This window comes from Protopterus annectens, chromosome 10.part0 (assembly GCF_019279795.1).
Source record: "Protopterus annectens isolate FY-2018-M chromosome 10.part0, PAN1.0, whole genome shotgun sequence".
NCBI classification, from domain to species: Eukaryota; Metazoa; Chordata; order Ceratodontiformes; family Protopteridae; genus Protopterus; species Protopterus annectens.
The window spans coordinates 317,322,833-317,336,107 of NC_056744.1; the positions used below are offsets into that span (position 1 = coordinate 317,322,833).

General features: G+C 43.7%; 1 protein-coding gene across 1 annotated transcript in view; it reads right to left on the reverse strand.

The window, feature by feature from the left end:
* CCHR10.PART0H1orf112 (chromosome chr10.part0 C1orf112 homolog) overlaps positions 1-13,275 on the reverse strand; it is a 2,885,111-nt gene that overhangs the window by 1,248,341 nt on the left and 1,623,495 nt on the right. The window lies entirely within an intron of this gene.

Here is a 13,275-nt window from a genome sequence, read left to right on the forward strand (position 1 = left end):
GGGGATTGCAGCCTCTCACACAAGACAGGAGAAGGAGGCTTATACCCTACAAAAGCTAACTTTAAGGAGAACAGCAGTTGTCAACATTCTCTGGTGTATTTTATTTTATTTTTTGTTCTTATAATTCCGAGATTTGGAATTACAATTGGGAGGCCAGGAAGACAGTTTCTTTTTTTTCTTTTTCAAAGCTATATTTCTGTACCAACAATAAAGAAAAAACTGTAGCAAATAAGCAAATTCATATGACAGCTAAACATTTCACTACCGTTATTAAGGGTTTCGGTGGGGGGTTGGACAGAAGTGAGTTTAAGGACCACTACATGCTTCTACACATGGTTTCTCATATCCAATGTGAGTTTCTCCACTGTCTTTTCAATGGATCAGCAAAGAATATTGTCAATGCTATCGGAAATGGTAACTGACTGTTTGTTCAGTTCCCCATGCCTGCAGCTCTGGTAATGTGACCCATCTTCAGCTTTAAAACAATCTTGCGGTGCTGCTTAGAGCATATATAGCTCAGTAATGACTCCAACCCATACAACATAGCTGGTGTCACTACCCTCTTGTAGACCTTCCCTTTCACTCTTACTGGCACCCGTCTGCCACAAATCACTCCTGACACTCTTCTCCACCCATTCCACCCTGCCTGTACTCTCTTCTTCACCTCACTTCTACACTCATCATTACTCTGAACTGTTGATCCCAAGTACTTAAACTCACCCACCTTCGACAATTCTACTCCCTACAGCCTCACCATTCTTCTATCCTCCCTCTTATTCACACACACATATTCTTAGTCCTGCTGACCTTCATTCCTCTCCTCTCTACAGCATATCTCCACCTCTCCAGGGTATTCTCCTCAACCTGGTACTTACTCTCACTACAGATCACAATGTCATCTGCAAACATCATAGTCCACGGGGCCTCCTGTCTGATCTCGTCTGTCAACCTGCCTATTACCATTGCAAATAAGAAAGGGCTCAGAGTTGATCCTTGATATAGTCCCACCTCCACCTTAAACGGATCTGTCACTCCCACTGCAGACTTCACCACTGTCACACTACCCTCGTACATATCCTGTACCACTCTTACATACTTCTCTGTCACTCCTGACTTCCTCATACAATACCACAACTCCTCTCTAGGCACCCTATCATATGCTTTCTCCAAGTCCACAAAGAAACAATGCAACTCCTTCTGACCATCTCTAAATTTCTCCATCAACACCCTCAGAGCAAACATTGCATCTGTAGTGCTCTTTCCCGGCATGGAACCATACTGCTGATCGCTAATCATCACCTCCCTTCTTAACCTAGCTTCCACTACTCTTTCCCATAACTTCAAGCTGTGACTGATCAGTTTTATCCCTCTGTAGTTACTACAGCTCTGCACATCACCCTTATTCTTAAAAATCGGTACCAAAATACTTTTTCTTCACCCCTCAAGCATCCTCTGACTTTCCAAGATTTCATTAAGCAATCTGGTTAAAAACTCCACTGCCATTTCTCCTAAGCACCTCCATGCTTCCACTGGTATGTCATGTTGACCAACAGCCTTTCCATTCTTCATCCTCTTCATAGCGGTCAGTACTTCCTCCTTGCTAATTTGTTTCACTTCCTGTTTCAATTACCTACTAGAGGGTAAGTCAGTTTAAGTCTCTCATATAAATTACCTACTGGAGGTAGGTCAGTTTAAGTCGGGTCAGTGAGGAACACTTCAGTATCAGTTCATCAGCATGTCCATGATAGGTCAGTTTAATGCAGGTCATTGAGGAACACCTCAGTATCAGTTCATCTGCATGGTAGGTCATTTAAGTCGGGTCAGTGAGGAACACCTCAGTATCAGTTCATCTGCATGGTAGGTCAGTTTAAGTCGGGTCAGTGAGGAAAACCTCAGTATCAGCACATCTGCATGTCCCTAACAGGTCAGTTTAAGTCAGGTCAGTGAGGAACACCTCAGTATCAGTTCATCTGCATGTCCCTGATAGGTCAGTTTAAGTCGGGTCAATGATGAACACCTTAGTATCGGTTCATCTGCATGGTAGGTCAGTTTAAGTCGGGTCACTGAGGAACACCTCAGTATCAGTTCATCTACATGTCTTGATAGGTCAGTTTAAGTCAGGTCAGTGACGAACACCTCAGTATCAGTTCATTTGCATGGTAGGTCAGTTTAAGGCAGGTTAACGAGGAAAGTACAGCTGTGTACACTTACCATAAATGTAGACGTACGAGTGTATTCACTGTTGTAGTATACATAAAGTACAGTTGTGTACACTTACCATAAATGTAGACATTCGAGTGTATTCACTGTTGTAGTATACATAAAGTACAGTTGTGTACACTTACCACAAATGTAGATGTTCGAGTGTATTCACTGTTGTAGTATACATAAAGTACTGTTGTGTACACTTACCATAAATGTAGACGTTCGAGTGTATTCACTGTTGTAGTATACAAAGTACAGTTGTGTACACTTACCATAAATGTAGACGTATGAGTGTATTCACTGTTGTAGTATACATAAATTACAGCTGTGTACACTTACCATAAATGTAGACGTTTGAGTGTATTCACTGTCGTAGTATACATTAAGTACAGTTGTGTACACTTACCATAAATGTAGACGTTCGAGTGTATTCACTGTTGTAGTATACATAAAGAACAGCTGTGTACACTTACCATAAATGTAGACGTACGAGTGTATTCACTGTTGTAGTATACATAAAGTACAGCTGTGTACACTTACCATAAATGTAGATGTTCGAGTGTATTCACTGTTGAAGTATACATAAAGTACAGCTGTGTACACTTACCATAAATGTAGATGTTCGAGTGTATTCACTGTAGTAGTATACATAAAGTACAGCTGTGTACACTTACCATAAATGTAGACGTTCGAGTGTATTCACTGTTGTAGTATACATAAAGTACAGTTGTGTACACTTACCATAAATGTAGACGTTCGAGTGTATTCACTGTTGTAGTATACATAAAGTACAGCTGTGTGCACTTACCATAAATGTAGACGTACGAGTGTATTCACTGTTGTAGTATACATAAAGTACAGTTGTGTGCACTTACCATAAATGTAGATGTACGAGTGTATTCACTGTTGCAGTCATTACATTTGTTTTATGTGCTTTGCAGTAGCCCTCAGTCGGCCTGATTAACAAAGTCTTGGGTCCTGCATCGGTTGCTGTCCCTTCTTCCATGATGTCAGGTCGTCAGGGGTATAAAACATGCAGCCGACACCATTACATTAGTTTTTCTTACCCCAGATGTCAGGTGCCCCCTAATAGGGAGCAATTAAATCTATAAATACAAGGAAATACCTCCAACAAAAAAAGCAAATACACCAAAAATCTTTTTGAGCATAGTAAGTGAGAGTAGAGGTACAACCAAAAGAAGAAAGGGGGCTGGAGGGAGGGTTCATAGGTTGGTACTAGGCTATCGGCCCTAGGGCCTATACAAGCCTAGCCATAACAATTCCCTGGCTATTTCTTCCCACATTATTTACTTTCCTGGATCCCTGTCTAGCAGGGCGACTGACGTGATCCCTGGGGTGAATTTCCTTTCTCCCATCCAATCGTCAAGGTTCCTCTTGAAGAGGTCCAAAGAGGCACTCTGCTTGACATGTATGGGCAATCTATTCCAGAGTCTGGGGAGTCTCTGGGTCAGGAACCTATCCCTCCAGCATGTTTTGTTTATTGTGATGACAAGGTTTAGATCCCTAGAGCGTGTAGCTCTGAGGGATTGGGATTTCTTTAAGTGTAGCATGTCCAACAGCTCTGGGTTTGACATGGCCTTGTATGTTAAGCAGAGATCGCCTCTGAGTAGACGATATGCGACAGAGTATAGCTGGAGTTTTTTTAGGCGGTCAGCGTAGGGCATCTGCTTTAAGCCTGTGATTCTATTAGTGAGGTATTTCTGAGGCCTTTCCAGTTGTTGCAGATGTCTTGAGAGGTACATACCAAATGGGGCGTTGTATTCTATAATGGGTCTAATGAGGGAGGAGTACAGTGGGACAATGACCTCCTTTTTTCTGGAAGAAAAGCCCTTCGTGATGAGGTGTGCCACATAGAAGGATTTCCCGACTGTTGTGGCGATGTGGTTATCGAAGGTGAGACCACTGTCCACCTGTGTCCCTAAGTCTCTTATCACACTTTCTGTGTTTAGTGTACTGCCACCTATATGGTAATTCATGGATACATGTTTTTCCCAAAGGGATAACAATACATTTCTTGGCATTGAGCTTAAGCCCATGGCTCTGGCACCAAGCATCTGTTTCTGTAAGGCCCTTTTGTAGAGTATCCACATCATTTGGGGATTCAATAATGGCTCCCAGTTTGCAGTCATCTGCAAACTTTGTTAGCCAGAGTCCCTTAGTGTTGACCTGTACTTCAGAGAAGTAGATGCCAAACAAGAGCGGCCCCAGGACTGAACCCTGAGGTACTCCACTTGTCACTTGTCTGGAGCTGGATTTGGAGTCGGCTACTTTTACAGTGTGGGTTCTATCAGTAAGCCATTTAGCAACCCATTGGGTAACCAGGACCGCAACAGTGAATACACTCGAACATCTACATTTATGGTAAGTGTACACAACTGTACTATGTTCTTCGTGTTTCACTGTTGCAGTCATTACATTTGGGTAGATTCCCAAAGCTAAGGTTGGGAAGAGGAATTTAACTAGAATTAGGACCGGCTGTAAGGCCCTGCAAGACTGCAGTGGCAAAACCAGCTCTGGATTTAGAGAAAATAGGCAAATGATAATGCTTGGCAAAGGTATGTACAGAACTCCAGGTAGCAGCTTCTAGGATGTCCCTAGTAGGGACGCCCCCGAGAAAGGCTGTAGAGGTAGATGCAGCCCTGGTTGAATGGGGTCGGATGCCCTGTAGAATAGGTTTTCCATGGTGCTTATAGCAGAAAAGCATACAGTGGCCTATCCATTTTGAAATGGCTTTCCCCTCTGTCCCTGCAGCAAATGCCACCAGCAGTTGTTCAGATTTCCTTTGAGGTTTAGTCCTAAGTAGAATCTAAGCTGTCTGTGCACATCTAAAGAGTGCAGTATCCATTCCCCTTTGTTCTGTGGGTCAGGATAAAAGGTAGGCAAATGAATTGACTGATTAAGAGCCATACTGGATACCACCTTGGGCATGAAGGAGGGATTTGTTCTGAAGGACACCCTGTCCGCATGAAAGATGATGAAAGATGCCACTGCCATAAGGGCCTGTAATTCAGATACCTTTCTTGCAGAAGTGATAGCTAACAGGAAGGCTGTTTTCCAGGAAAGAATTTTTAAATCTGCAGCAGCACCTGGCTCGAAAGAAGGAAGAGTGAGTTTCTCAAAGACAAAGTTAAGATCTCAGGCTGGAGTTGGCACTCTTCTGGGTGGCCTTAAATTTTTGGCCCCTCTGAGGAACTGCTTGAGCAGTGGGTGAGAGAAGAGGGAAGGTTCTGTGCTGTAATGAGCTGAAATGGCTGAGGCATGAATTTTGATGGAGGAAAAGGACAAGCCCTTATGAAGCATCTCAATCAAGTATTGTAGAATCTGAGGTAAAGTGGGCACTGCTGCGTTCATTCCTTGAGAATGGTTCCAAGCACAAAATCTCTTCCATTTTGCAGCATAAGATTTTCTGGTACTGGGCCTCCTTGCCTCTAAAATGATATCCATCATTGATTTACTGAGGGATGGTAAAGGAGAGATTAGGTAATTAGCCAGGCTGCTAGGTTCAGGGTTTGCAGCTGAGGTTGCAGAATCTGGTTCTCCTGCTGAGACAACAGGGAAGGAGTTTGAGGCAGGTGCCATGGAGCCAAGCATGACACACTGTGCAAGAGTGGGTACCAGTGTTGGCGAGGCCAGTCTGGTGCAATTAAAATCGTCCTTGGCTTGAACTGTTTGATCTTTACTAGTACTTTGGAGAGCAGAGGCAGAGGAGGAAAGGAATAAACTGATAGGTTTTTCCAGCTGAAGGATAGAGCATCCACTTTCCAAGCTAGCTTGTGGGGAATCCTTGTGCAAAATTTGTCCAATTGATGGTTCCGGGGGGAGGCAAACAGGTCTATATCTGGGCTCCCCCATTTGTTTGTCAACATGTTGAAAATCCTTGGTTCCAGTTTCCACTCGTGTGGGTCCATGAGATTTCTGCTTAGTCTGTCTGCCAGTGTATTTAGTTTTCTTGGCAGGAAATGAGCTTGTAGATTCACTTGGTAGCTCAAGGCAGTGTTCCACAATGCCATGGCTAGTCTGCAGAGGGGGTAAGAATGAGTACCCCCCTGCTTGTTTATGTACCACATCACAGTGGTGTTGTCCATCTTTACCATTAGTTGTCCTGGAAGAATGTGGTATTTGAAGGCTGTCAGAGCATTCTGTACAGCTAACATTTCCTTTTGATTTATGTGCAGGTGCATTTGACCCGGGTTCCATTTGTCCTAAATGCACTTCCCTGCCAGGTGAGCCCCCCATGCATAATTTGATGTGTCTGTTAAAATGTGCGTGACATGGGGTAGTGTGAATGGTAGTCAATTGTTTTGGTGGCAGGCCTCTGCCCACCAAAGGAACTCTAGGCGTAGGCAAGGTATGATTGGAATCCTTGCTTCTAGATCCTGTGAATGGTGACACTATAGGCTTTTGAGATACCATTGTAGTTTCCTCATAAGCATACTTGCATATGGAATTAGAAGAATGCTGGAGGCCATGAACCCCAAGGTTTGCAGAATTTGCCTTGCAAATAGCTGGGTTTTCGTGGCCACTTGTTTGAAGTAGGTTGTCAAATGAATCCGTTTCTCTGGCGTGAGGAAAGCCATCTGGGAAGTTGTATTCAAGCTTGCTCCCAGGAATGTAATTGGTTGACAGGGTACTAGGTGTGATTTCTTTTCGTATATGGTGTACCCCACACAAGTCAATACACTTTGAACAAAGGCCAGATGATTCAAAAGTATGTCCTGGCTTTCTGCCTGAATTAGACAGTCATCCAGGTATGGGTATATTTGAATATTTATTTGCCTGCAAAATGCAATGACTGGAGCTAGGCACTTTGTGAATATCCTGAGCGCAGTAGATAAGCCAAAGGGTAGTGCAGAGAACTGAAGGAGCCTGCTTTGAAAATGCAGGTATCTTTGTAAGACTCCCTGATAGGGATGTACAGGTATGCTTCTTTTAAGTCTAGTGTTGCTAGCCATGCGTCTTTGCCTAGCACTGGAAGAAGCCAGTGAAGCGTCAGCATTTTGAATTTTGAAAACACCAGGAAGGTGTTTAGAGTACAAAGGTCCAGGATAGGACGCCACGTATTGCCTTTTCTGGGTACCACGAAAAGTCTTGAATATAAACTTTGTCCCTTTTCCTCCTCTGGTACCAAATAAATAGCCTCCATGTTTAATAGAGAGAGTACTTGATTTTGGGCCTCAGACCACTGATATGGGGGTAGATCTGGCCACCCGCTTGGAGTTGGTAAAGCGTGGAAGTGAAATCTGTATCCCTGGGACACTATTTAAAACCCATTTGTCCTGGGTAATGAGTTCCCAGTTTTTGGCCTGCAGACAAATCTTTCCGCCTAAAGGAGCATTCAGTTAGGAAGTGCTTGGAAATTTCAAATGCAAGTCATTGAGGCAGTTTTCCATAGGGGGGAGTCTTACTACTACCAGATTTGGGTGTGGAATCTCCCCCACTGCTTAGCTTAGTCTTGTGTGTCCCTTGGGACTGAAACCTGGAGTTTCTGTTGTGTCTGGGTTTGGCTTGAGAAGACCTGGAAGGGGCCGGAAAGGACCAATTCTTAGTGAGTCAGTGTCTACAAAATCTAGGAGGCTGAACTTGTCAGAAATCTTTGACAGTTTGCATAAATTTAGCTTTATCTTCCATCCTTTTAAGAACTTCCTCAGCCTTGTTGCCAAATAGGAGGTCCTGATTTAAGGGAGCATCCAACAATTTAGCTTTAACATGATCAGGCAAAGCTTGCTCCTTAAGCCAAGCATGCCTTCTGAGCACAGACCCACTAATAGCAGCCCTGCAAGAGGCCTCTAATGAACCAAATCCACACTGCAAAGTATGTTTTCCAACCTGATCAGCAGAATGCATTAAATCCTGTAATTCTTATGTTCAGCACAGTCAGGAATCAACATCATTTCCTGCTTAAGTAATCCAATAACATGTTGTTGATACTTTAACATATGAAACTGGCAGTTTAAAGCCCTAATGGCTAAGGTTGCAGAAGTGTAAATCTTCTTACCCCATCTATCCAGCGCCCTGGAGTTTCTATCAGAGAGGGTAGGATTTTTAGCAGTAGAAGCCTTAATGCCCTTAGGTCCCTGCGAAATAGTCTCTGGATCCGCAATAGGATTTTTAAAAAGGAACTTGTGAGAATCAGGAACCCTGTAATATCAGGTTTTCTGGGAGCAGGAGGCAAAGAATCAGGAGCCAGTCTAGATTCTGAAAAGGCATCATCATCAATGTCCGGTATAGGAGGTATAGCTAAAGGCCTATGCTGAGGCAGGAGTAAGAAATCCCTAAGCCTCTTCTTAGAATCAGAGAAATCCTGGCTTTCCCAGTGGAAATGTTCCCTTAGAGTATGTAAGGTCTCACTAAAAGAAAAATCCTCTGGAGGAGAAGCAGAGGGAATAGAGTCCTCTGCATCAGAACCCTTATAAGTAGGATAAGGGTAAATCCAGATCATCAGAAGAATCAGAAAATTCAGAATCCTTGTCAGAAGATTCATAGACAACTTCAGCCTTAGGTCGCTTGGGGGGGGGGGGTTGGCTTCCCCTGATTAGAGTTATAAGAACTTCAGCCATTCTCATCATTTGTTTTTTTAGGCCTAGAGGCCTGAGCATGCGGTCTGGATGTCGGTTTCTTAGGCATGGTTCGAGATTTTGGCCTAAATGAAGATGGAGGCGTCAGTTTAATATGCAAGTCTGTAGGCCTAAATACACCTTCAGAAGCCGGTGCCTGCACAGCGGCTTCGGACCCATCAAAGGTAGAGACATCTGCGGGTTCCACAGTTGAAGCATCTCGTGGCATACCCGACTCCGAATGGGTCTCAGTATAGGCCTGCGAGTCAGAAGTAGCGGGTATCAGGGGCTGAGAAAGTGCTTCACTGAGTACCAGTGAACTGGAGAATGGCTTAAGAGAAGCGTCGGCAGTTTTGGACCTCGGCGGCCTGTCTCTGTCCTTATTTTTACGTATTTTCGGCATCCCGGTAGTCGGAAGGCTAACAGACGACATTTCTGGATAATTAAACCGAGAACCGAAATATTTAGAGGCGAAGATATACTGACGACGGATAGTGTGCTGTTTAAATAAAGCAAAAAACCTACAGCAAGGTACATCATGGTCAGGGCCTAGGCAATGAATAAAGTACAAATGAAAATCTTTGTGAGGGATTTGCTTTCCACAAGTAATGCAATTATTAACTTTTACTGACATCGGTAAGGAGCAAGATAAAGTTTCCCCAACGGGGTACTTAGCTTTGAGTTGAAGACTTCGGTTCTGAAACTCGAAAACTCAAATTTCAGGAGTCGGCCGACCGGCACTTGCGAACTGCTTCTGCTTTGGACACTACACGGCAAGAAAGACTGATGTAATGGCGTCGGCTGCATGTTTTATACCCCTGACGACCTGAAATCATGGAAGAAGGGACGGCAACTGACGCAGGACCCAAGACTTTGTTAATCAGGCCAACTGAGGGCTACTGCAAAACAGATGACCCAAATGTAATGACTGCAACAGTGAAACATGAAGAATATCACCTCAGTAACAGTTCATCTGCATGTCCTTGAGGTCAGTTTAAGGCAGGTCAGTGAGGAACGCCTCAGTATTGGTTCATATGCATGGTAGGTCAGTGAGGAACACCTCAGTATCAGTTCATCTGCATGGTAGGTCAGTTTAAGTCAGGTCATTGAGGGACACCTCAGTATCAGTTTAAGGCAGGTCAGTGAGGAACACCTCAGTATCAGTTCATCTGCATGTCCCTGATAGGTCAGTTTAAGGCAGGTCAGTGAGGAACACCTCAGTATCAGTTCATCTGCATGTCCCTGATAGGTCAGTTTAAGTCGGGTCATTGAGGAACACCTCAGTATCAGTTCATCTGCATGGTAGGTCAGTTTAAGTCAGGTCAGTGAGGAACGCCTCAGTATCAATTCATCTGCATGTCCCTAATTGGTCAGTTTAAGTGGGGTGAATGAGGAAAACCTCAGTATTGGGTCATATGCATGGTAGGTCAGTGAGGAACACCTCAGTATCAGTTCATCTGCATGGTAGGTCAGTTTAAGTTGCGTCATTGAGGGACACCTCAGTATCAGTTCATCTGCATGTCCCTGATAGGAACGTTTAAGGCAGGACAGTGAGGGACACCTCAGTATCAGTTCATCTGCATGGTAGGTCAGTTTAAGTCGGGTCAGTGAGGAACACCTCAGTATCAGTTAATTTGCATGTCCCTCATAGGTCAGTTTAAGTAGAGTCAATGTGGAACACCTCATTATCAGTTTACCTGCATGTCCCTGATAGGTCATTTTAAGTTGGGTCAGTGAGGAACACCTTAATATCACTTCATCTGCATGTCCCTGATAGGTCAGTTTAAGGCAGGTCAGTGAGAAACACCACAATATCAGTTCATCAGCATATCCCTCATAGGTCAGTTTAAGTCAGGTGAGTGAGGAACACCTCAGTATCAGTTCATCTGCATGTCCCAGACAGGTCAGTTTAAGTCAGGTTAGTGAAGAACACATCAGGATCAGGTAATCTGCATGCCCCTGATAGGTCAGTTTAAGGCAGGTCAGTGAGGAACACCTCAGTATACGTTCATCTGCATGGTAGGTCAGTCTAAGGCAGGTCAGTGAGGAACATCTCAGCATCAGTTCATCAGCATGGTAGGTCAGTTTAAGTCGGGTCAGTGAGGAACACCTCAGTATCAGTTCATCTGCATGTCCCCGATAGGTCAGTTTAAATCGGGTCAGTGAGGAAAACCTCAGTATCTGCATGTCCTTGATAGGTCAGTTTAAGTCAGGTCAGTGAGGAACACCTCAGTATCAGTTCATCTGCACGTCCCTGATAAGTCAGTTTATATCAGGTCAGTGAGGAACACCTCAGTATCAGCTCATGTGCATGGTAGGTCAGCTTAAGTCGGGTCAGTGAGGAACACCTGAGTATCAGTTCATCTGCATGTCCCTGATGGGTCAGTTTAAGTCGGGTCAGTGAGGAACACCTCAGTAACAGTTCATCTGCATGTCCCTGACAAGTCAGTTTAAGTCAAGTCAGTTAGAAACACCTCAGTATCAGTTCATTTGCATGTCCCTAAGTCGGTTTAAGGCAGGCCACTGTGGAACATCTCAGTATCAGTTCATCTGCATGGTAGGTCAGTTTAAGGCAGGTCAGTGAAGAACACCTCAGTAACTGCATGTCACACACAGGTCAGATTAAGTCGGGTCAGTGACGAACACCTCAGTATCAGTTCATCTGCATGGTGGGTCAGTGACGAACACCTCAGTATCAGTTCATCTGCATGTCCCTGATAGGTCAGTTTAAGTCGGGTCAGTGAGAAACACAGCAGTATCAGCTCATCTGCATGTCACTGATAGGTCGGTTTATGTCAGGTCAGTGAGGAAGACCTCAGTATCAGTTCATTTCCACGTCCCTGATATGTCAGCTTAAGGCAGGTCAGTGAGGAACACCTCAGCATCAGTTCATTTGCATGGTAGGTCAGTTTAAGGCAGGTCAGTGAGGAACACCTCAATATCAGTTCATCTGCATGCCCCTGATAGGTCAGTTTAATTCGGGTCAGTGAGGAACACCTCAGTATCAGTTCATCTGCATGTCCCTGATAGGTCAGTTTAAGTCAGGTCAGTGAGGAACACCTCAGTATCAGTAAATCTGCATGCCCTTGATAAGTCACTTTAAGGCAGGTCAGTGAGGAACACCTCAGTATCAGTTCATCTGCATGGTAGGTCAGGTTTAAGTCGGGTCAGTGAGGAACACCTCAGTATCAATTCATCTCCATGGTACATCAGTTTAAGTCAGGTCAGTGAGGAACACCTCAGTATCGGTTTATCTGCATGGTAGGTAAGTTTAAGTTGGGTCAGTGAGGAACACCTCAGTATTAGCTCATCTGCATGTCATTGATAGGTCAGTTTAAGTCGGGTCAGTGAGGAACATCTCAGTATCAGTTCATCTGCATGTCCCTGAATGGCATTTTTTTAACACTAGTGTTTTAAAGGCAGTACCGTTTACACTAGCAACCCATGTGCTGTTTTTGCACAACACACCACCACCACTCACACATTCAAACAAGCACAAACACAATAACTTGGCATCAAATAACTCCCTAACACTCGATTAGACTTGTGACCATACTCATCGATTCACCTGCGCACTTTGTTTAACACACACACACACACACACACACACACGCACTTCTGATCACCTATTAAACTCACTAATATAACCACCCAGCAGACAGACACACGTATCCAACTCTATTTCTGCTCCTACAAACACACACACAAATTTTTAGCTGCTAATGATCTTCATCCTGTTGTCTAGAGTACGCGTCAATCTCAGTTTTCATACTTTGTGAGTCAGGGATTCTGTAGCCAATTAATACCACTATTGAAATGAAATTACACTGAGCGACATATAATGAATCGGACATGAGCAAGCAAGCAGTTCTTCAAGTGTGCTGGCAGTAGGTCTGTACTGCACAATGTTATGAATCGTTATTATGCTGTAAAACACTGAAAAACATGAGAAATGACATTGTGTGATATGGAAAAACAACTGGATTTATTTACTGTAAAACCGTTTTTATACTCTCTGTATCTGAATTACTCTTGTGTGTAATGGAACGGCAGTCATTTCTGCTCTATTTCTGTAACTCCACATTTGCACCTGGATTGTGGCTGAAAACTGTCTACAGACCAGTCCACTAACCTGGTCACAAATTAAAACAATAATTCCATAAATACTATAACTGCAACATACAGGTCTGAAAACAATTCACAAATCAGGTTCAAGTCAGATAGGCTGTTGTACCAGTCACAGTTTTCCGGGAATGAAAATTAGTCCTTATGTGATTCTGGAAGTATTCCTGTAGGATTTTGGAATCATTAGGTGTTACCTTATAAAGTACTGCAACTACTGTATCTAAAATGGCAAAGCACTACAAATAACTTTTAGAAAGTGCTATCTCTTCTGCAATTTGCAGTCCTTCTGAGGAGACAAAAGTATGAGTGTCATTCTGCCAATCTGCCTGATATAGACTAAGCTAACCATTTTCTTCCACTTTCCCATATA